At 39.3% G+C, this 23640-nt stretch overlaps 1 long non-coding RNA gene across 1 annotated transcript in view; it reads right to left on the reverse strand.

Moving 5' to 3' along the window:
* Positions 1–23640, reverse strand: part of LOC134346357 (uncharacterized) — a 1029867-nt gene that overhangs the window by 533840 nt on the left and 472387 nt on the right. The window lies entirely within an intron of this gene.

Here is a 23640-nt window from a genome sequence, read left to right on the forward strand (position 1 = left end):
TTCTAATAAAGTGGTCTTGGTCTGCAAAATTACTTGTTTCTCTTTCCTTTCACAGATTTTGTCTAATGCCCTTGAATCCTAAAAAGGTAGTGGATACAGCCCGGCTGATCACAGGCAAAGCCCTCACAACCATTGAGCACAGCTATATGAAATGCTATCACAGGAAAGTAGTGTCCATCATCAGGGACACCCCCACCCTCTTCTTCTTGCAGCCATCAGGAAGATACAGGATCCTCAGGACTCTCACCACCAGGTTCAGGAACAGTTACTACCCTCAACCTTCAGATTCTTGAGCCAGAGGGGATAAATTCATTCAACTTCATTTGCCCCTTCACTGAAATATTCCCATAACCAATGGCCTCACTTTCAATGACTCATCTTGTTATTTATTGCTGAATTGTTATTTTCTATTTGCACACTTTGTCGTCTTCTGCACTCTGGTTAAACACCCCAGCTGTGTGGTCTTTCATTGATTCTATTATGGTTATGATTCTATAGATTTATTGAGTATGCCCACAAGAAAATTAATCTCAGTGTTGTACTTGAAATGCATGTAACTTGATAATAAATTGAACGTTTGAACTTTGTGCTGAGTGCTTCCTGTATTTGCAAGTTATTTTATTTTAGTCTCGTCTTTTCCCTCTGCACTGGAGGGGTAAAACCCTAATGAAACAAATGTCCAATACTAATTAATTGAACCTACAAAATTTTCCAAGAGCATTTTTCTTGGTATCAATACATATCTGGTTCCATTTTCCCGTTATCCACACAGCCCTACCTCTCTATCATTTGATTCCACCCATCTCCTACCAACCCATCTCAATACAATCTTTGTACTTCATCGACATCACTTTCATGCCACCTGATTCCACTTACCACCTTCCAGCCTCTGTCCCTTCCCATTCCAGGCACTTAGCACTCTTAAGAAACCACTCTCTGATATCTCCCTTAAAACTTTCCTTCACTTACCTTAAATACACATTCTCCAATGTTCGCAATTTGGCTCTGGGAAAAGGATGCTAGCTGTCTACACTATGCCTCTCAATCTTATACATAATAGTTCACTCAACCTTTACTCATAAGACAGTCATTTACACTGTCGTAACTCCAATCTTGGTGTCATCCACAAACATCACTCAAGTGGGTGTAGTCTTTCATTGATTCTATGATGGTTATCAATCTTTTATAGGTTTATTGAGTATGCCCATAAGAAAATGAATCTCAAGGCTTTATGGTGACATTTGTACTTTGATAATAAATTTAAATTTTGAAACATGTTAAACTACCCATCTACATTTTCAAGCCACTCATTAATATACCAAAGATTCTGGCATTGATCCTTGTGGAACTCCAATGGTCACAGACCTCCAGCCAGAATAACAGCCTTCCAACAGCTACCTTTGGCTTCTATGGGCAAGCCAGTTCTGAATCCAAACTTGCATTGCAGATGTTCCTATCCACAGAGTTTTAGTTTGAGTTAAAAACTGGGCAAGCCATGATAATTAAAACATTGGGGACCGCTTTTTAAGAGCTGAAAATACACAAGCAAACGGAAATGACTATGACATTGTTAAATGGTTGATTGTATATTAAACATATTATTCAATAATTCTTCTAATTTTTGGACCAAGAAACTTGTCAAACAGCCTTATTCTAAACTGCTGCTCAGGTGGGAATAGCAGGAGTATCCACACCAAATATTTCAAGGTTTTTTCTGAATATGAAATCCTGGGTATTCATAAAATCAGAGGCAATATTGTGTGAGAGAGTCCCAGTCATGAACTTCTAGGATCACTTCACATATAAAACTTCGAAGTGGGCCTGACATTATTTGACCAAATGCTCTTCACCACTCTTCTCAGATGAGGCCTGAAAACTAGCATTGAGACTCCTCTGCCATTCCAGAGCAAAGACGAGGTAAATTGCTGAATATCTGTGTGACTAAATTTAATATCTTCTTTGCAGAAGTAATGATGTCATGCTAGTATTCATAAGACCATAAGATATAGGAGCAGAAACAGGTATTCAAAGGGAAACCAGAAAGCTTTCTGCTTTGCTGCCAGGGTTAGAGCAATTGTTATTCATCTCAATATTTTATTAGTAATTCCACCTCCCCCCACTAGTTTTAAAATGCTGCTTTGATGTGGTGTGCCATCACCGTAGTCCTTTCTTTAGTGGTCTCCTAGATCACTTAGAATATTTTTTTGTCAATAATATGGTATTAAAATTGCTAATTTATTGGCAAAATAATTTCATTAATTTTGCATTCCTTCCCTTGGTTAGGAACTTGCAACCATTGACAACGGGCAAAAATCAATGAGCCCATAAAGAAACAGAATTACATTCAGTCACAGCTCCAGCACTTTCTACCATGGAAAAGCTTGCAAAGTGGCAGAATCTGAGGTTGTTTAAGTGACAAGGGAAAGATGACTAGACCGATATATTAAATGTTAAAGATGGTGCCGACAAGACATGACAAAACAGAAACTTTACTGGCAGTACAGAAAACAACCATCTTATTAATTATATTTTTTTTCTGGACTACAGTCACTTCAATCCACAGCCTGGAATTTCCCTTTGGGAACAGAGCTTTTGAACTATTGGCACAACCTGGTGTTTTTGCGGTATCCTGAAGGATTCAGTAAAGTGGACTCTCGAGAATGCAGGTCCAGCCATTGCTGGAATGGACTTGGTTTCAGATCAAAATGGTGGGGTCTGGGCCCACGAGCAAAATGTGAACCAATGGTCAATTTAAACGCAGAGCTAGACTAGGAAGATCAAGGCATCAAGGCCAAGGGTGAAGGACAAATGGGTGTTCAAGCTCACTATTCTGCAGTGTTTACTCACCTCAGTGCTGAACTGACTCCATGGCTGCGGACTCACTTTCAGGGACTCTGCAATTCATGTTCTCTATGTTACTTGTTTAACTTTTTTTTTAATTGTTTGCGAGATTTGTTCTTTTTCTCCCCACACAATGGGTGTTCAACGGTCTTCAATCTTAAAAGGGTTTTATTGTGTTTTTGTTTAGTGGCTGCCTGTAAGATGTCAAATCCCAAACTTGTATGTAGTCTGTGTTCTATAAACTCTTGATGCATGGAAGTCAATAATGCATTCATCCTAATATCCTTCAACTTCTAAATCTTGTGTTTTGGAAGTGTTATTCTTCTACATTTTCCAGTGAACCATCTAACAGTCAAAATTCAAGCAGGTGATCAACGTTCAGCCTGATGTGTCACGAGAAACAACAACCTAAGCTTCAGTTAGGAAGAGCTCACTATGAATGCTCTCCTTTGAAATAAATTACTCTTGGGCATGGCAAAAGTCAGAGTTACTAGATTAGTAAACAAAAGCCTAGACTATTAATGCAGAGATTCAAGTTCAAATTAGAGACAGATTCAAATTCCACTTCAATATTTACATTCAAGTAATTAAGCATACTTGAATTAATAGATTAGTTCCATGCTTAGCATTCCAGACACTATCGGAGTTCGAAACATTCCAAGTCCTTCAGGTAAAGAAAGCTGTTGACGTTGTCCTGTGTGAGAATCAATGAATGCTGGCTAACAGCCACAGCCAAATATTGCAAGTGAAAATCCCTAGACTAGCAGTGATACAGCAGGTCATACATTCCCCAATGAAAACTGGTACTTTATTTAGATCAGACAGAAATAGTGGGGTATTTGAAATGTTAATACCATTGTGCCCATCTTGTGTTGAGCTGGGAGGGAAGCAAATCCTCTTGTTTTGAAAATGATGAATTTATAATAAAATGCAAATACAAATACTTCAAAAACTGTGTGGACTATCTCAAAAAGAGTAAAGTCTTTTTCAGTCAATTACTTATTCCTGAATCCAAGATGATAAAACCATGGGTCATTTCTAATACCTCAGAAAACCTATTTTAGTCAAGGCAAACATTAATGATGCAGTGCATAGTCATAGATCCAAGGAAACATTGAACATAATGATCTTGAACCCGCCACCCACCCCCCCACTTCCACATATTCCTTCAAGTTCTTTGTGGTTCCCAAGTTGGAGTAGAGAAATCATTTCATTTCCAGCCATTTATGGCATCTCCAAGCCTGAATTCTTGAAACCTCAGTGAGTAAAACAGTTCCAAATTGTCCGATGACTTATTTCTTGCCATCTGTCAGTGACCAAAAAAAAAGTTGTTGTTTTTTTTTAAAAACACGTGTTCACAACTGATGCCATCAAGAAAACCGTTTGCTCCAAGTACAGTGTAGTGTCTAATGGCCACACAGATACCCATGTCTGAAGTCAGTTGGAAACTGTTTGGCAATACTGGTAGTCTCTTGCTCCAGTTACGTGTCATAGTGTCCCAAATAAACAAAGGGAATCCCAGCTATTTTCTCAATTAGTTTGTTAAGAGTTGTCCCCCGCCAAAAAAAAATGTGCACATATGTGAGTGCACGCATACATATATACACACTTTGTTAAAATTCATTCAGAGATACATCATGGTAACAGGTCCTTCTAGCCCATTGAGCCCATGTCGCTTAACTGAACTACCAGCACATGCATCTTTGCACAATGAGAAGAAACTGGAGCACCCAGAGGAAGCATTTGCAATCATGGGGAGAACACTCAAACTCTGTATAGCCAGCAGCAGGAATGGAGCCTAGACCGCTGTCACTGTGATAGTGTTGCACTAACCACTATGCTACCATACTACTCCTGCTGTCTGTGCAGGCATAAATAGTTACCTCTTCGTATCAATAACTTCTCCAACAGGAGAGTTACCGCAAATAAATAAATAAATAAATCGCAGATGACGCAAGTTTAAGGTGAGTGGAAGAAAGTTGCGATAACTGTGGTAGGTTTTGTTTTATAAGCAGAGTTAAGTGCCTGAAAGACACTGCTGGGTCTGATGGTAAAGGCCCATACAATGGGGTCATTTAATGGGCACATGGATGTAGGAAAAACAGTGGGTTTTGTGGAATTGAAGTGTAAATTAATCTTGGAGTATGTTATATTGGTTAAAAAAAACATCATGGGCCAAAACAACGGTAATATGATTTTCCAGGGAGTACAACCAGTGTGTGGCTGATCTCAGACAAACCCAGCTTGCCATGTTAGGCTGGTATTCAAGGCCTACTTCAGACGGACTGCCCATTGCATACACAATTCTCCCACCATCTTCCCTTTTTGCTTGCATTGATTAAAACTGAAACACTCATTTGAATTTCTATGCGTGGGATATTAACATCGTAATCAAAACCTTACCATGGATATTCCCTTTATCCTACCCATTTCTCCTGCAACTTTGCAGCTTAAACTTTCCCATCACTTTTCCTAGATCGAGAAGTTCCACAATCCAACCCACTGCCTTTCAACGTCCACTTTGTGACACTCTCCAGAATTTTCTGGTTTTATTTCCCAAACTGATTGGAATGATGCTTAGGAAAGACCTTCCGAGACACTGGTCTTCCTTCTGAGCATTCATTTCATATTGGAATATTGTTCTTCCCTTTCGTCATTTGAGATTAGTCATAAAACTAAAGATGGGTTTTCATGAATCATTGAATTATGAGTGAAGATTTTGCCAGGTGACTATTCAGTGTCAGTTTCCAGCAACAATGATTGATTTTCAAATTAGGATGGTGAAATGGAGATACTACTGCATGACCTTACTGTTTTTACCTACAGAAAAGAAGACCAGTTTTGCTTCTTAAATCTACTGCATTGACTTTAATGGTTTGTTTGGAGGCTTCAGCATTATAGTACCGCATGTTCAGCAGTACAACTTGGAGTTGAGTGTACAGGGTGTTTTTTGTAATGTTTCGGTGATAATCAGTTATGGCAAGTTATAGTGGTACTTTCTGCAGTGAAATTAATCTTCAGCTCATTTGAAAGGCAAGTCATACACAGCAAACCAATAATCAAGGACATGAATACAAGACATTCTGCAGATGCTGAAAATCCAGATTAACACACGCAAAATGCTGAGGGAACTCAGCAAGTCATGCAGCATCTATGGAAAAGAATAAAAAGGTCAATGTTTTGGACGGAGATCCTTTTTCAGCCCGGTCCTGTTGAAGGGTCTAGACTCAAAACGTCAACTCTTTTCCTTTCCATAGTTGCTGGCTGATCTGATGACTTCATCCAGCATTTTTCTGGTGTGCTAGTCATGGACATGATGCAGTCCAATATTTTAAAACTGTTTTAATTTTACCCAGTCTCTGGAAATTCAGTCCCGATGAGTCACTACTACTTTTGCAGTCACTAAAATCCTGCCATATTTTTAGTTGGAAAGTAACATTAATGTACAAAGTTTCTGTTATTTATTGATCAATACTAATCACTTCCTCACCACCTTTGCTTTGAAATGGACCAAGCGTAGCACAAGCCTAATATAAATGCGAAGTATGGAAGTGTCTTTGCAATGTTTACTGTTAAAGAACAATTCTTCAGACACTAAATTTATCCTAAGTACTCACTGCATTTAATTTACACAAGTCTGGAGAAAATGATTGTACCTGGAGGCAAGGTATATTACTCACAAGCCATCATATGGGTTTAAGAATAAACATTGGTTAGGCAAATATCTTCCCTGTGAGTTTTCTTGTAAAATGAATTTCAAATAAAAGTACATTTAACTGCAAAATAATTTCTGCATTCTTTCAGACTTGAAGGCAATAAAAGATATATACCAAGCCCAAATCATTTATATCTGATATAATTGGATACATGCCGATTACCACCAAGACATTCCCCCCCCCCCCCAAAAAGATAAAGTTGGCCTACCTAATCCAGTTAGTCTATTAGGGCTCCTTCTATTAGAGCTCATGGGACCCTTTTATTCTGTAGTCGTCTGGAGTCATTTCCCTAGGCTCATACCTAATGGGCAATCCAGGGCATTAATGAATCTCTGGAGAGGCAACCACCATGGAACCTTCTGGGAAGCAGAGTTTCAGTGCCTAATGAACAGCAGATTCACTCATCTCCCCATGCTACACTAAAAGTGTTGCAAGTTTGCCCTTCATATCACTTACAAGACACTTCCCACCTCGTCATTTTTTTTAGGTTGCAAAATCATCTTGTTTTCACTTTAGCACATCTTCAAGCAAAGTTTATCCATTTTGACAGCAGCATATCACAATAATATTACAATCTAATCCAGTCTCTTTTATAAACATTGCAATGAGAACTCCTTTGCAAAGTGCTTTTCAAGAACAGAAAATGTAAGCAGCCAGATTGAGGGTACAGTGATAAAGAATTGTGAGTGACAATGCAGTAAGACCAACATGTACTTCTAAAAGATTTTCATTAATATTGATGAGATTCTAAGCTGATGGCAATTGGAAGTCAATTCTGTTTTATAACAATGTGGTTGGCTGTTCCCTGCTTGACCTCAATTCTGAGGAGGACTGGATACACTCATTTCACAATGAGAGGTTACACTGTTGTGTTATGTACAGAGAGTGTCATCACCATGAATTGCAGCAAAATGTATATTAGCAAGCCTATCAATGTTAATATAGCCAGACAATCACATCTGAGTAGCACATGAATGTGCAATGTACCTAGCAATAAGTGGTATTGGGCAAGCCACTCCAGACCAGCAATCAAGTCAACAATTTAAACTCCCTAATGTGCCCTTTAGTATGAGGGGCAAAGCTTTGATTGTGTTTGCCAGTGTGGAAGGTTTTGGTTATGGAGTGAAAACAATTTGCTGTATTTAGCAAATCTTTCTATCTACACTATTGATCTTTATTAGTAATATCAATACCTGGTTTCATTTTTGGTTGAAGAATGGCTGTGAAATTCTTTGACTTCAAATCACTTTCTCCCTTTCTTACATTTGATCAGGTGGTGTTTGTGACGTAAAACTTTGCAATAAGATGTTATAAAATAAGATTGCTTTATTTCTGGCTCATAACAGAAAGGTTATTCTAATTAATCATTGAACTTTTCACATAAAAGCCTTTAGTTGAGAAGGGTAAAGTCTAGTCATTTAATCAGGGTAACTAGTTGATCAAATTCAATAGGAGCTTTCATAAATGAAACAGATCCAAGCCTGGAACCAGTGCCATGCTATTTGTAGTCTCTATATAATAAGCACCAAAAGATATTAAGTTGATTGAATGGGCAGCACAGTAGTGCACAATGCTGTACAGTACTGGTGACCTGGGTTCAATTCCACCACTGCCTGTGAGGAGTTTGTACATTCTCCCCATGACTACATGGGTTTCCTCCAGTGCTCTGGTTTCCTCCTATAGTCCAAACTTGTACTGGTAGGTCTGTTAATTGGCCATTACAAATTGTCCCACGAATGGTCTAGAATTACATCAGGGGATTGCAGGCAGTGTGACTCGAAGGGCCTATTCCACACCGTATCTCAGTAAAATTATATAAAAACTTAGACCACCGGATGGTTGCTTTAGGGTGTGGTCAAGAGTCAATACCATTGCAATAAAATTGAAAATCAAAATACTGGAGAGAGTCAGAGGTCACTCAGTGTCTGTGGACAAAGAAATAGTTGACATCAGATACAAGATCTTTAATCAAAACAGATTAGCCAAAGGTTTTAGACCTGAGATTTTAACTCTTTCCACAGATACTGTATGATCTGCTGAGGGTCTCATGCACCTCATTTCATTTCTAAAGGTCACTTAGTTCAATCAGGATACTCAGTGTTTTCTTTCTTCAGGCAGATTCTAGGTGTTGATTAAGCAATCTACGTCATTTGCTCACATGGAAAGCAATTCACAATAATGTGTCAATAATTTCAATTATCAATATTACTCACACACTTCATTCAGCAAATCAGATCTTGCCAAAAATGAATCTATCAGAAATAATGGTTAAATTAAACAGGCAAAAAATATATATATATTTTTTTACATTCAACCCATTTTTAGGAAATCTCAGATGCAATTTTAAGCAAGTGCCAAATTTGTTCCCAGGGAATCTCAAGTTAGGGGCTAACTCACGCTAGATTTGCTTTAGTCAAGGACAGTGATCAAGTCAAACTTTAGCACCCTAATTTTCAAATACTTCCTCAGGCAGCCCATCAGGAACCAGTTTCACAATCTTACTTTGGCTTCAGACCACCATTCCCCATATAGTGGTTTAGGAGGCTAAAGTAGGACTATCAGGCTCTTCTACAGATTGGGCAGAAAGTACCCAATGATTGAATGTGTGTTTTAAGGCACTTTAATTTGAGCCAATTATATTTTGAGCTCCTTTCATCCATTATATAGGGATTGTCACACTGCACCTTAAAGTTCCTTCCCCACTTTCAGCCTCAAATCACTCAAAGTCAGTAGGAATCTTGCATTTTCCCCGAAATGTAGAGTTCAAACTTTTTCCTCTGTCCACATGGTAATCTTTGGGTAGAAGTTTGGAAGAGAATCTCCTCCTACCTAATTTGATACTAGGTGTATAAACATTGTGGCTGACCAGACATAATAACTCTGCCTGAGCAACTCTCACTTCAATGCCAGGGAAGGAGACAGACTTCATCTTTTCAGTAAATGGAAGATGTTGCATTAAGATTCCTCAGTGTCTTGACATGCACGTAGTCATAGTCCAAGTCTCAAGAAACAGAATAGAAATGACCCACACTGTGAGCTGTGGGAAATTTGAAGATTTATCCTTCAAGTTTTAAAAAAAATCATTGACTTTTTACAACCTCCATTAAAAGTGCTTTAAAAGATAATGGTGAATTTCAGCACAGGTATTTGTTTCTCCAGGAGGTGGCTCTGAGGTTGTGATCACAGTGGTTTTAATTATGAACTTTGCTTGGTAGAGGCTGTTAAGTGTGGTAGAGGATCTGTCTTTGTGTGAGTGCAACATTCATCCCATCGTACTACAGTATATGAGACTATGGCTTGAAGCTCAACTTCAAAGCCTGTGTAAACACCAGTGTCATCTGTATGCTGCAACTCAACTACCAGATTTCAGATAGCCTTGATCTCACTATGCAATTATTACAAGGTTAGACACTTCCCTGTTAGTCCTGATGGGACTCCCATAGGAGATGTTTTGAAGGTATACTGTGGTACAGTATTTTGAAATCTTAGGGCAACGGCAACTTTACTAGACACATGGATATCTGCTGTTATAGATCTACTGTTGGTATCGTGACTTACAGTAAATGCAAAGTAAAATCTGTGGTCGTGTTCCACAGGTCTTTGAAATGACCAGCATCAAAAGTCCTCGGTAAGGTCATAAAAGAGCATATTGTGGCTGTGGGTGAGAGGGGCAGAAAAGGGAAAATAGTCTCAGTATTTATCAATTTAAAAAATTATTCTAATGTATCTCACTGAAATTTAATATCCAGTTTCATTCCATGAAAAACAAAGAATCTTTCCGCGGATGAATAATTATGCCTCATGTCTTAGTTTACAAGTCAATATTGAAGATCATTGCATTTTGAAGTGAAATGTGTTGTTTCTCCTTCTGACTGTTTCTTAAAAAACAAACACTAAGGATTAAATAAAAGTTTTTGTATGTTCATTAAAATTTCATGCACTTCCACACTTTTATCATTGTTTCAGACTGACCAAAGGCAGAGTTTATTTAATGTTAATTGCTTTGCAAGCATTAATATCCTTGAAATATTCTCTAGTAATGCATGTTAAATAGCTGACTTATATCCCCCACAGAGAGTGGCCTATACCAGAGGCTTCAGACACATACACTGCTTATTAGATATTGTGCATGGAGGCAACTGCAACCAGCCAAAAAAAAAATCACTGTAATCTGGCGTTCCTCAAACTATTTTGCTCAAGCCACAAGGCCAATGAAAATTAAAATCTCAAACATTTACCCCACCATTCACAATGAATTGCTAAAGATTCAGACTGAATGATTACAGGGCATTCTACTTCCCGCTCACACAGAACAGGTTCCTCTCTCCAAATGACTTAAACTGAAATCCATGCACTCCTAGGTCAAATAAGCTGAAAATGCTAAAGACAAGCCAAATACATCGCTTGAGAAAATACCTGCTGGGGCAATGACTCCAAAGTGTAAATATCCATATTAGTTCTACTCAAAAGTTAGCCACAGAACTATTTAGTGAATCAACTCGAGGGATAAATCAAAGGAATGGATCATCTAAAATTAATAATCCCAACACTAATACACTTATCCACTGGAAAGCATACTTACTGAAATGATACAGAAATAACTGATGGCCTGTGATGAATGATAAAACATCCTGTTCACAGCAATGATGTCCAACAGTAAATAGAAGCATTTAGTAGCAAAAGCTTTACAAAAAAAAAACAATTGAATACAAGATACTAGTTATCTTTACAATCAAAATTAAACAATTTTTCTCATCCTTAGTACTTCAATATTTTAAAATAGTGAAAATATCCCACAGTAAAAAAAAAGCGAAAAGGGATTTGATCAGCCTCAAGATGCACGTTGGTGGTGGTCATGAACACAAGCTGCCCCCCCACCCCACACCCCCAATGTAGTGAATCATTGCCAGGTCGATACTGGTGAAAGTACTTCTGAATTTAAGACCAATCTTTTTTATTAAAATTTAGCTTTGATAGGAACAGGCATTTCATGCTGCTGCACAGGTGTAGTGGACTGCCTGCCCATGTCACTGATTACACAACACAATAAGAACAACTTGCTATACAAGTTAATTTCCAAAAATATTACACACAGTTTCACTACCGCACATTTAAGAGCTATCATTGCCTCCATTCAGGATATAAAAGCTCATCATCTCCCCTGACTAATAAGTTGAGTAAGTAACATTTTGGGTTACAGGGTGAAGATACATTTATACCAAAGGAGGTGTTAGGCACTCCTTCCCTCTGCTAGCCTGCCGGTCACCGTTGGGGCAAGGCGTAGCACCTGCCTAGCCCTTCCTCCCACTCTTATCAGGGTCATATGAAGCCATGGGAGCAGATGGTGGATGATCACATGAGCAGTTGGTGCATATCACAAGTCCTGGTTATGCAACCACTGATGCCAAGCAGACAATCTCTGAACAGTATTGATCATGGCTGGGGTCACCCATCTTGTAAACACACTGGCCATAAGAAAATGGCAAACCACTTCTGTAGAACAAATTGCCAACAATCATAGTCGTGAAAAGACCATAATTGGCCACATCATATGACATGGCACATAAATAAAAGTACTATTTGATTCTGGAGTGCTTAATTAGGTTAAGAAATGTGTGCTTAAGATAGGAAGTATACCAACAATAAACTTTATGCTTAGCATATGTTAGTAGTTTCAAAGTACTGCTACTTTGAGGACACTTGCAAAGAGCATATTGATTATTCAAACTCAGGAGTAATCAAACTTTAAATAAAAGTATTTTAGACTTGTGATTCTTCACTGAGAACAGTCAAAAACCTGCTGAGCCACATGACACCAAATATGCAGAGATAAATCAAATACAGAACAGCCTTTGGAACCTGGAGTGGTACCAGAGGACAGAAAGACTGCAAATGTCTCAACTTGGCCGAGAAGCAATGGTGGGCAAAGGAGCCAAGTGATGAGCGGGATAATGAAAGACTTCAGGATGGCTAGACAAAAGTGGGAAAGATGCAACATACACAAAATGCTGGAGGAATTCAGCAGGCCAGGCAACATCTATGGAAAAGAGTACAATTGATGTTTTGGACTGAGACCTTTCAGCAGAACTCAAGTAAAAAAGATGAGACATCGATTTAAAAATCTGGGGGGAGGGTAGGGAGAAACAAGATGATAGGTGAAACCGGGTGCAGGGAGACAGGTGAAGTAAAGAGCTTGGAATTTGATTGGTGAAAGAGATGCAGGGCTGGAGAAGGGGGAAATCTAATAGGACAGAACAGAAGGCTATAGAAGAAAGGGGAGAGGAACACCAGAGGGAGGCAGTGGGCAGGAAAGGAGATAAGGTGAGAGAGGCAAAAAGGGATGGGGAATGGTGAAGGGCGGGGGTGAGGGGAGGAGCATTACTGGAAGTTCGAGAAAGCAATGTTCATGCCACTAGTTGGAGGCCACCCAGAAGGAGTATAAGGTGTTGTTCCTCCAACCCAAGTGTGGCCTCTTCGCGACACTAAGAGAAAGCCATGGATTGATATCAGAATGGGAATGGGAAGTGGAATTAAAATGGATGGTCACTGGGAGATCCTGCTCCTTCTGGCAGATGCAGCGTAGGACATTTGAGGATCTGTCCGATATCAGCATACTGATGTGAAGGTGGCATGATAGTAGCTATATTTCATTAGAGATTTGAGCAGATTTGGTATGTCACTGGAGACTATCAAATTTCTACAGATGCACAATGGAAATCATTCTAATTGGTTGCATCACTGTCTGGCTTGGAGGAGCCACTGCACTGGATTAAAGAAAAAAAAAACTGCAGAGGGTTGCAAACTTAGCAGGCTCCATCATGGACACTAACCTCCCCCAGGACATCTTCAAAAAGCAAATCTTTGAAAAGGCGGCATCCATCATTATGATCCCATCACCCGGGACATGCTCTCTTCTCATTGCTACCATCAAGGAGGTGGTGCATGAACCTGAAGCCATACACTCAATGTTGCAGGAACAGCTTCTTCTCCTCCACCATCAGATTTCTGAGTTGATACTGAACTCATGCACACTACTCCTATTTTTGTTTAAATCTCCTTCTGTATTACAGGTTGAGCACCCCTTATCTGAAAACCTCCCAAAAGCCAATTATTTTTCTGCCGACATAACTGGAAAATTCTACAAGGTACTGAGAAGGTTCCCAGGTGATCAGCAGGTCTCTGCACATCCAGCAGTCTGAGAAGTGACCCAGAGTGGAGCCCTGTAGGTATTCACTACACTGCTGTGAAGATATTATTGAAAATGTGAAGGAGGCCTGCAGTTACCCCTGTGGGTAATAGTGAAAAGAAAAAGCAGCATTTATATCTATAACACAAAGTCAAGTTGCTTGAAAAACTTGACAGTGGTTAAAGTATGAAGCATCTAACAGGGGAGTAAATGACCACCATCTTATACCAGGCAGTGATGGAGCCAGTCAGGATGCTCTCAATTGTGCCCCTGTAGAAAGTTCTTAGGATCTGGGGAGCCATATTAAACTTCTTCAACCTTCTGAGGTGAAAGAGGTGCTGTTGTGCCTTTTTCACCACACATCTGGTATGTGCAGACCATGTGAGATCTCGATGATGTATATGCCGAGGAACTTAAAGCTGTTCACCCTTTCAACCTCAGATCCATTGATGTCAATAGGGGTTAGCCTGCAGCATTCCTCCTGAGTGTCCTCAACCATCTCCTTTGTTTTTGCAACATTGAGAAAAGAGGTTGTTTTCTTGACACCGTGTCAGGGTGATGACTTTTTTCCCCTGTAGGCTGCCTCATTATTATTTCAGATTAGGCCAATCAGTGTAGTGCCGTCAGCAAATTTAACAGATTGGAACTGTGGGTGGTGACACGGTCATGGATATACAGAGAGTGAAGGAGGGGGTTTAGTACACAGCCCTGAGGGGCACCTGTGTTGAGGGTCAGAGGGACAGATGAGGGAGCCCACTCTTATCACCTGCAGGCAATCTGACAGGAAATCCACAAGGAAGGAAGTTACACAAGGCAGGGAGAAGGCTGGGGTCTCTGAGCTTCTTATTGAGCCTGGAGGGAATTATGGTGTTGAATGTTGAACTGTAGTCCAAGAACAGCATTCTCACATAAGCATCCTTGTTCTCCAGATGTGCAAGGACAGTGTGTAAAGCATGGCTATTGCATCATATGTGAATTGGTTGCGTCGGGCTGGCGAATTGTAGGGGGTCCAGTATGGGTGGTAGTATGTTGCAGATGTAGTCCTTGTCCAGCCTCACAAAGCATTTGCTCATTATTGAGATGAGTGTGACAGGATGCCAGTCGTTCAGACACGTTACTTGTTTTTTTTGGGTGCAGGAACAATGATGGATGTTTTGAAGCAGGAGGGCACTCTATGCTGGAAGAGGCTACACTACCAAGACTTTTGAACAAAGATTTCAAATTACTTTAGAATACCTCAAATTAAAGCAATGAAAACATTCTAATAGAAGTCAGCAACATTCCAACAAGGAAGTTGCTAGTTAAGCAGTTTTCCCAGAACTTTACTTGTCCTGAGTAATGCAGAATAAGATGTCTCCTCAGAGTTTGAGCACAGGTTGGAATGCACTGAAACTTCAAATATTCTGGACAATATATTAAGTGCGTTTAGCTCTGATACTCATTTTATCCAGTCACTCAAAGTCTTTGTTCAAGTTTTATAATGAACAAAGAGGAAATCAAATCTGTCTACCAAACACCAAATCAATCCTAATGACTAATAGTGCCAAAACAAAATACATCTCATCATTTACCCAGTACAGTTATGGCAAATTTGCAGCTGTATTTGCATAAATTAATCATTGCATAAATTTTTCATTTCACTGATCAGGAGATGTGTAATCTCTTGTAAACAAGCGTTTCTTTGCTCTTACAAGCTGTGATACTTATTATGGCCAATTGAACTGGCAAGAGGTGATTAGTGTGCAAGTTCTGCAGCTTGGAAGAACAGCGTAGACAAGTAAAAAACTAAGGCATCAAACAAACTGCATAGCAAGTTACAAATACTATAACAAATTAATTTATCCCTTTGGTGTTATGAAGAAAGATAAAAAAAAACATATATTCATTGCCTTTCTTGTTCAGAATATCTGGTTTCTTGACAATTAAGTACTTTCTGAAATGTAATATTTGAAATTGCAACACTAATTTTCACCCAGTAAGCTTCTACAAATCATGTAGAGCAATAACCAAATTATTATTCTGATGATTTTGATCTAAAACAGGGTTCCCAGCCTGGGGTCCTCAGATCCCCTGCTTCATGGTATTGGTCCATGGCATGAAAAAGGTTAGGAACCCTTGATCTAAAAGATAAAAATGCACTTGGATTCAAGGAGATCCTTTGATCTTCAGAAGTGTTCTGCGAAGCTTACTTACTATGGGAGACAAGTAAAAGCTTTGCTATATTGGTTTGGTGGTCAAAAACAACTGCAAAGAGAAGGGCTTGTGCCATATTAGTTAGAATTTAATCCTGTGGATGGTGCTTGGCTGGAATGTTGATACTATTAGTAAAGGAGACTGATTCATGCAAGTAATGAAAATCTAGGCTTGCATTTGCAGTCAGATGTGAACTGTCAAGAGAAATTATGCTATAGCATCTAAAAACAATATGAAATACAACCATCAATTTGCACACTCCATTAAACTTAACAATAAATTGGCTTGACGTTGAACAGGCCCTGCCACTCTGCATTTTCCCTATCATAATGGAAGCTGACATTATCTAATTTCAAAACATCCTTGATGCAGCACTATTTAAGCTGAAGGTGCTACTCTGAGCAAACAGTGCTTCAAAAAGGTATGGGTGCAGGTTTATTTTAGGCTTCAAATGGAGACCAGAAAGTGAACTAGGCTTTGAAGGCAGATTACATTTTCAATCTGTGATCTGAAATATATCAGCACTTGAAAGTTTACAAAACAAAGCCTTAAATTCAAGACAGTCGTGGCCAACATGAGCATTTTGCTTCCACTGCTTAGAACAAAATACAATTGCCTTGTTGAATTGAAAGCAGATGACGTCAACACTAATAAGAAAAACAAAACAACTTATTGACAGGGAAGAGAGTGTAGTCCAGCATTACTATTGCTGTCTTTTCTGAACTCTGCCAAGAAGAGAGAAGGGATAATTAATGAGATAATTCAGCAAGAATAGATCAAATTTTGGCAGTTTTGTAAAGCCAATTGATATCACAAAATATCATTGCCAAGGCTAATGCTGTTGATAATATCTTCTGGTTAAACAGCGCATACTGGACATCATAGATGAAGTTAATTTACAAGTTGGAAAAAAAGCTGAATAGTATTACAACTAGCTTTTGATGAGAGAAACTGCTAGTGCAGTCATGTAAATGTTGTTATGTTCTATCAACTGTTTATCAAAAAAACACCATGGTTCTTCACTAGAACAGAAATAACATTGCATATATGCATTCACCCCAACTTCTGAACAGTTTGTACAATATAAGCACATGAATAACGATTTTTTTGCAAGTACATTAGAAAGCCAGTTGCAATTTTTAGTGACAGGAAGCTTGTTATTTAAATCTCCAAATTTCTGTTAATCCAATTTTAAAGTTGCGCTGATGATATTTAAATCATTATTGAATTGGTATTTATGGATTTCTGCTCAGGTGTGCAGCCCTGATGCTCATGTTGAATGCACTATTTTTAATACTCTTTCTACCCCTCCAGTTCCCACACAAATCTTCTCAACTGCTTTCAATTTTTCTTTCTAAAATCACCACTATCACCTCCTACTTAGTTCCCTCTAGACCAGGGGTTCCCTACCTGGGGTCCACTGACCCCTCGGTCAATGGTAAGGCTCAATGGCATTAAAAAGGTTGGGAACCCCTAGAAGACTGATTTGTTCATTTTCTTTCCAAATTCAATCTATCAGGCAGTCTATTTGGCTACCCATGTGGCACAATATTTATCTTCTACACCTCATCTATGACTAGTCAACCGCTTTGGTCCCAATTACTTCCTCTTGATTACCCCATGATCAAAGAGCACGGGCTGGAATGATCTGCAAGACATATTTATTCGGTGAGAAAACCCATTTACTGACAGTGAAATGCACAATTAAACTGTTGTCTCAAATTACAAAAGCAGTTTTTTTTTTAAATTTCATGATATAATTACATGACTTACAGCATGTCAACACAATTGCTTCAAACCACATAAAAATCTCCCTTGACCTCTCAAGGGAAAAAAAAGCCAATTACAACTCACTGTATATAAAATAACAACTTGTGATGCACAACAATAGATAATCTGAACATACTGCTAATCACTACCGGCTACATTCGAGTCTTAGGAACAAGAGACAGCATATGACGGAACCTGAAGCAATGAGCTGGAGGAACTCAGCAGATCACATTTTCTCATGCATGAATATTATCCCGATGCAGGCTTTTGACCCAAAACAAATGTCTTTCCTCCCACAGACCTGCTGAGTTTGCCCATCATAGTGTTTAATGCCCTAGTCACCTTTCAACTTTTCTCAATGTCCATCTGTTTCTCCACCATTTCCCACCCCAAAAACCTTCTATCCTTAATGTCTATTTTAATATCCTTACTCTAATGTATGAAAGCTTAGACATGTAGCCTTCATAGAATTATTATAGTGAATTTGTTTGTGCAGTATAGTTTCCAGTACACCTCATTTTCAGTAGCTGTAGCTCTAATAAATGTTGCAAACTAACTGGTTGATTATGATTTTGTTGTTGGGTTAGATTAGGGGTTTCCCAGCTTTGTTTCTGCCATTGGTCAATACCACTAAGTGAGGGGTCCAGCTTCGGAACCCTCGGATTAGATGAAAAATCACTCTGGTGAAGGTTTAACAACTATACAATACTTACTATATAGAAACTAGACCTTTGATTATGTTGAATACAATTCATATTTTTCCCCCAAATCCAAGAACAGCTTGACTTTGAGAAGTACAATTTACATAAGCCATCTTTCCCTACATCACCACACTCTCCATTCCAATTCAAAGAACATGATGAGAGGTAATCAAACTAGTTCACCAGAAAATAGTATTACTCTTATACTTGTAAATAGTTGAGTCCTAGTGTATACCCAATCATTCTTAAAGGATTTCCAACTCAAAACTTCATGAAAAAAAGTTGACATTTGCATTGATAAAAAAAATGCAGAAACATCAAGTTAACTTCTGCAGACTTTGTGGTGGATGATAGGACAGGAAAGATGAAGAGAGAAGTTAAAAGGAGTTAATTCCAAGGCGTAGAACTTCTTCAGGTTTGATTGAAAAGAAAGTGTTAGCTTGTTTAATCATAATATTTGCATATTAAACGTTTTATAATGGGTTGTAAGAGATTAGAGAGAGAGTTCCGAATGAATTTGGGAAGGTGTCTGAGATTTGCATCATTGCAAGATAAAAATGGTAACAAAACAATGACTATATATTGTTATTATTGCATCAGCAGTAATGAATAATTCTTACATAAATGTAAGAAGTTAGTTTACCCTAGAGATGGTGTATCCAACCTGGGGTCTACAGAACCCTCAGGTAATGGTTGGGGTCGAATGCATAAAAAAAAGTTTGGGAACTCCGGTCTAAAGTCTGTAAGTTGAATTTCATCACAAAAGTATTAATAGTGGAGTGCAAAAAGCATACTTCAACAGGATGATTCTAAATGCATTAAATTTATAGATTTATTTTCTGTCAACCCCTAGGATTAAGCTCCGATAAAATGTAAAATCTTGGCTGATTTTTCCTTCAGTCCCATTATCCTACCCTGTAACCCCCGAACCAATCAAGCATTTACCAATCTGTGCCTTCAATACACCCAATGACTTTGCCCCGGGGACTTGAGACTATGACTTCCTCAAAGTCCCTACACTCTAGCTGAGGAAATGCCTCATCTCAAAAGGGAGATCACTTTACTTAGGCTGCTGGTCAAAGATAACTGGAACATTCATCATCTCTATAATTACCTTTTCAGAATTGCGGGACATAGATCATCACATCCTTGAGATTTCCAGTTTTTTTTTGGTACACAACTTCCTATCACATTCTTTTTACTAACATCAACATTTTCACTCTTGCTTGCATTTGATTTGACATTCCCCAGTACACGTGGGAACTTTCTTAGTCTTTTTCCATGAAGTCAGCTAAGTCATTGGCAAAAAAAAAAAATCAATGCCCAGGAATAGAAAAATCTACAACATTTTATAGATACAACCTAGTCCAATCACAGAAAAAGCCCATCCTATCACCAAACAAAAAACATTGTCACAGGAAAGCAGCATCCATCAAGGATCCCATCATTCAGGCAACACAGTCTATTCTCACTACCACAGGAGCCTTAGGTCCCACACCACCAGGTTCAGGAACAGTTTGCATCTTACAGCCAGCAGACTCCTGAACTACTATGGATAACTTCATTCACCCCAATGCTGAACTGACTCCACAACTATCGACTCACTTTCAAGGACTCTACAATTCATGTTCACAGTATTATTTATTTACTTTTATTTTATTATTTCCATGACTTGTCTTCTTTTGTACATTGTCTGTCAGACTTCATTATAGTCTTCCATAAATTCAATTGTATTTCTTTATTTTGCTGTAAATGTCTTTAAGAAAATGAAGGCTCATGGTGACATATACATACTTTGATAAGAAATTTAAAAGTTCAAAAGTAAATTTATCAAAGTACTATGTATATGTCAACGTATATTACCAGAGATTCATTTTCTTGCTGGCATTCACAGTATAAACAAGGAAACAATAGAATGAATGGGAAACTGCACTCAAAGACTGACAAACAGCCAATATGCGCAGGGTAAGTTGTGCAATTTAAGAAAACAAATAATAAGAAATAGAGAACATGAGTTGTAGAGTCATTGGAAATGAATACTTTGGTTATGTTCAGTTCACTGTTGGGGTGAGTGAAGTTAGCCATGCTGGTTCAGGGGCCTGATGGTTGAATGGTACTAACTGTTCCTGAATCTGGTGGAGAGAGACATTAGGCTCCTGTACCTCCTCTCCGAAGGCAGCATGGTCTGGATTGTATTCATTACTTTTTGTAGGCTTCTCCATTCATGAGCATTGCTGCTTCTTTACCTAGTCATGATGCAACCAAGATACTCTTCACTGTACATCTATTGATGTTTGTAGCTTATGGTAGTATGCCAAATCTACTCAAACTTCTAAGAAAGTAGAGGGTCTGATATGCCTTCTTTGTTGGTAGCATTACCATGCTGGTCCCAGGACAGATTCTGAAATGATAACACTGAGAAATTTAAAGTTGCTGAACCTCTCCACCTCTGATCCCCTGATGAAGACTGGCTCATGGACTTTCAGATTACTCATCCTGTAGCCAATGATCAGCTATTTGGTTTTGCTGACGTTGACTGAGAAGTATTTGTTTCAACCACCTTTCAGCCAGATTTCTAATCTCCCTTGTAGATATGGATTTATCGCAACATTTAATTCAGCTAAGAACAGTGGTATTGCCAGCAGACTTGTATTGAATATTAAACTTTAATTGCTTTGATACTTTCATTATCTTCCACAACTTCTCCCATCACTAAGAGATGTACAGGTTAAAAAGAGCTGTGACCAGCGACCAATCTGCACTTCAGAGGTTTTGAGAGAAGGGGACTTCAATCAAGTCCGTTGCCAGAGTACAAAAGGCAACAGTGTGTCAGCGCAGCAAAAAAGAAAGTGCCTATCAACGCTTGTGATTGATTAGCAAGAGCAAATCAAAAGGCAGAGGCAACTACCGCGGCTATAGTCAGAGTGGTGATCTTGAAGCTTTAGCTCTTCAAGGCTTCTGTGAAGTGAGGCTTCAGTCAGAGAAGGCAAAGGAAAGAAAAGCTCAAGGTTAAGTTTTTTCTCCCCCTTCCCTTCTTTATATCTGCTGAACTAGGACAGTAGAGATACCAGGCAGGACAGTGGAATGCTCCTCTTGCAGAATGTTGGAAGGTAGGGAGACATCCAATGCCCCTGATGACTACAACTGCAAGAAGCGCATCCAACTGCTTAACAGATCATGTTAAGTTGGAGCTAGAACTGGATGACCTCCAGATCATTCAGGAGGTTAAAGGGGTGATAGATAGGATATATAGAGAGGTAGTTACACCCAAGAAACTGGGTGACAATCAGGAAGAGGAAAGGGGTTAAGGAACCAGTGCAGAATACCCATGTGGCAATCCACCTCAACAGCAGGTATATCACTTTGGATACTGTCAGGAGGGGGTGGAATGACCTAACAGAGGAAAGTCACAGAGGTCAGGTCTCTGGCACTGAGTTTGCCTCTGTGACTCAGGAAGCCAGGCAGGGCGGGGGCTGGGGTGGTGTGGGGGAGAGAAAGAGAAGAAAAGGTATGCCATGGTAATAGGGGATTCATTAGTTAGAGGAAAAGGCAGGAGGTTCTGTGGATGAGAACGAGATTCTGGATGGCATGTTGTCTCGCAGGTACCTGCGATACCTCAGTTCTTAAGTGTGACGGTGAACAGTTTGAAGACATGGTCCATGTAGGTTCCAGTCAAATGGGTAGGATGAGTGAGTAGGTTCTACATAGGGAGTACAGGGAGTTAGGTGCTAAGTTAATGGGCAGGACCTCCAAGGTTGCAATCTCAGGATTGCTACCCATGATTGGAGAGACCTGAAGATAAGAGAACTTTTAGGGGAAAGTGCTCATACTATGATCAAATTCACCATGAAATTTGAGAAGGAGAAGCTAAAGTCAGGTATATCAGTAATACAGCGGAGTAAATGGAATTACAAAGGCACGCGAGAGGAGCTGGGCAGAAGAAGGAGAAAGCCCTTAACTCTGAGTGGAGTCATCGGGACGCCATCATGACAGCGTTTTTTGTTTTTTAAGCAGGCGCTCTTATTTTTACGAGGCCAAGTTGCTAGCTCTACTCTCAACCCAGCACAGATGGAAAGAATGCAAGGGATCTGGATGGATTCGAACTTGTGAGCCTCCGCTCCGAAGTCCGGCGCTGATGCCACTACACCACCAGCTGGTGGAGTTGGGCAGAAATGATTGGAAAAGAACACTGGCAGGGATGGTGCAAGGCATCTAGAATTTCTGGAAGCAATTCAAAAGCCACAGGATAGATATACACATCCTAAAGAGAAAGTCAAATAGAGGGCATATAATAGAGCAAAAATTATAGGGAAGTTAGAGAATTGGGAAGGTTTTAAAATACCAATAGAAGGCATCTAAAATAATCATTACAAAAGGAATATGAAAGTAATATTGAAGAAGATACCAGAAGTTTCTTTGGATACAAAGTGCAAAAGGGGTGAGAGTGGACATCAGACCTCTAGAAAATGATACTGCAGAGTTAATAACAGGGGACAATGAAATGGGGGACAACGAAATGGCAGATGAACTGAATAAGTATTTTGCATTAGTCTTCACTGTGGAAGACACTAGCAGTATGGTGGAAGTTCAAGGCGTCAGGGGCATGAATTGTGTGAAGTTAACATAACGAGAGAAGCTTCTTGGGAAACTGAAAGGGCAAAAGGTAGAAAAGTCATCTGGACCAAAGGGTGTGCACTCTAGGGTTCTGAAAGAGGTGGCTGAAGAGATTGTGGAGGCAGACATAATGATCTTTCAAGAATCACTAGACTCTAGAATGGGTCCGGAAGACTAGAGAGTTGCAAATATCATTCCACTCTTCAAGAAGGGAAGAGAGGCAGAAGAAAGAAAACAATAGACTAGTTAGTTTGCTAACTGGTGGTTGGGAAGATGTTGAGTCAATTATCAAGGACGAGGTCTCAGGGTACTTGGAAGCAGCCGGTAAAGTAGGCCGTAGTCAGCATGGTTTACTCAAGGGATAATCTTAGCTGACAAATCTACTGGAATTTTTTGAAGAAATAACAAGCAGGATGGTCAAAGGAGAATTGGTGGATGTTGTGTACTTGGATTTTCAGAAAGCCTATGACAAGGTGCCACATGAGGCTGTTTAGCAAGCTACAAGCCCATGGTATTACAGGCAAGATTCTAGCATCGATAAAGCAGTAACTGATTGGCAGGAGGCAAAGAGTGAAAATAAATGGAGCCTTTTCTGGCTGGCTGCTAGTGACTACTGGTG

Source organism: Mobula hypostoma, chromosome 5, assembly GCF_963921235.1.
Source record: "Mobula hypostoma chromosome 5, sMobHyp1.1, whole genome shotgun sequence".
NCBI lineage: Eukaryota > Metazoa > Chordata > Chondrichthyes > Myliobatiformes > Myliobatidae > Mobula > Mobula hypostoma.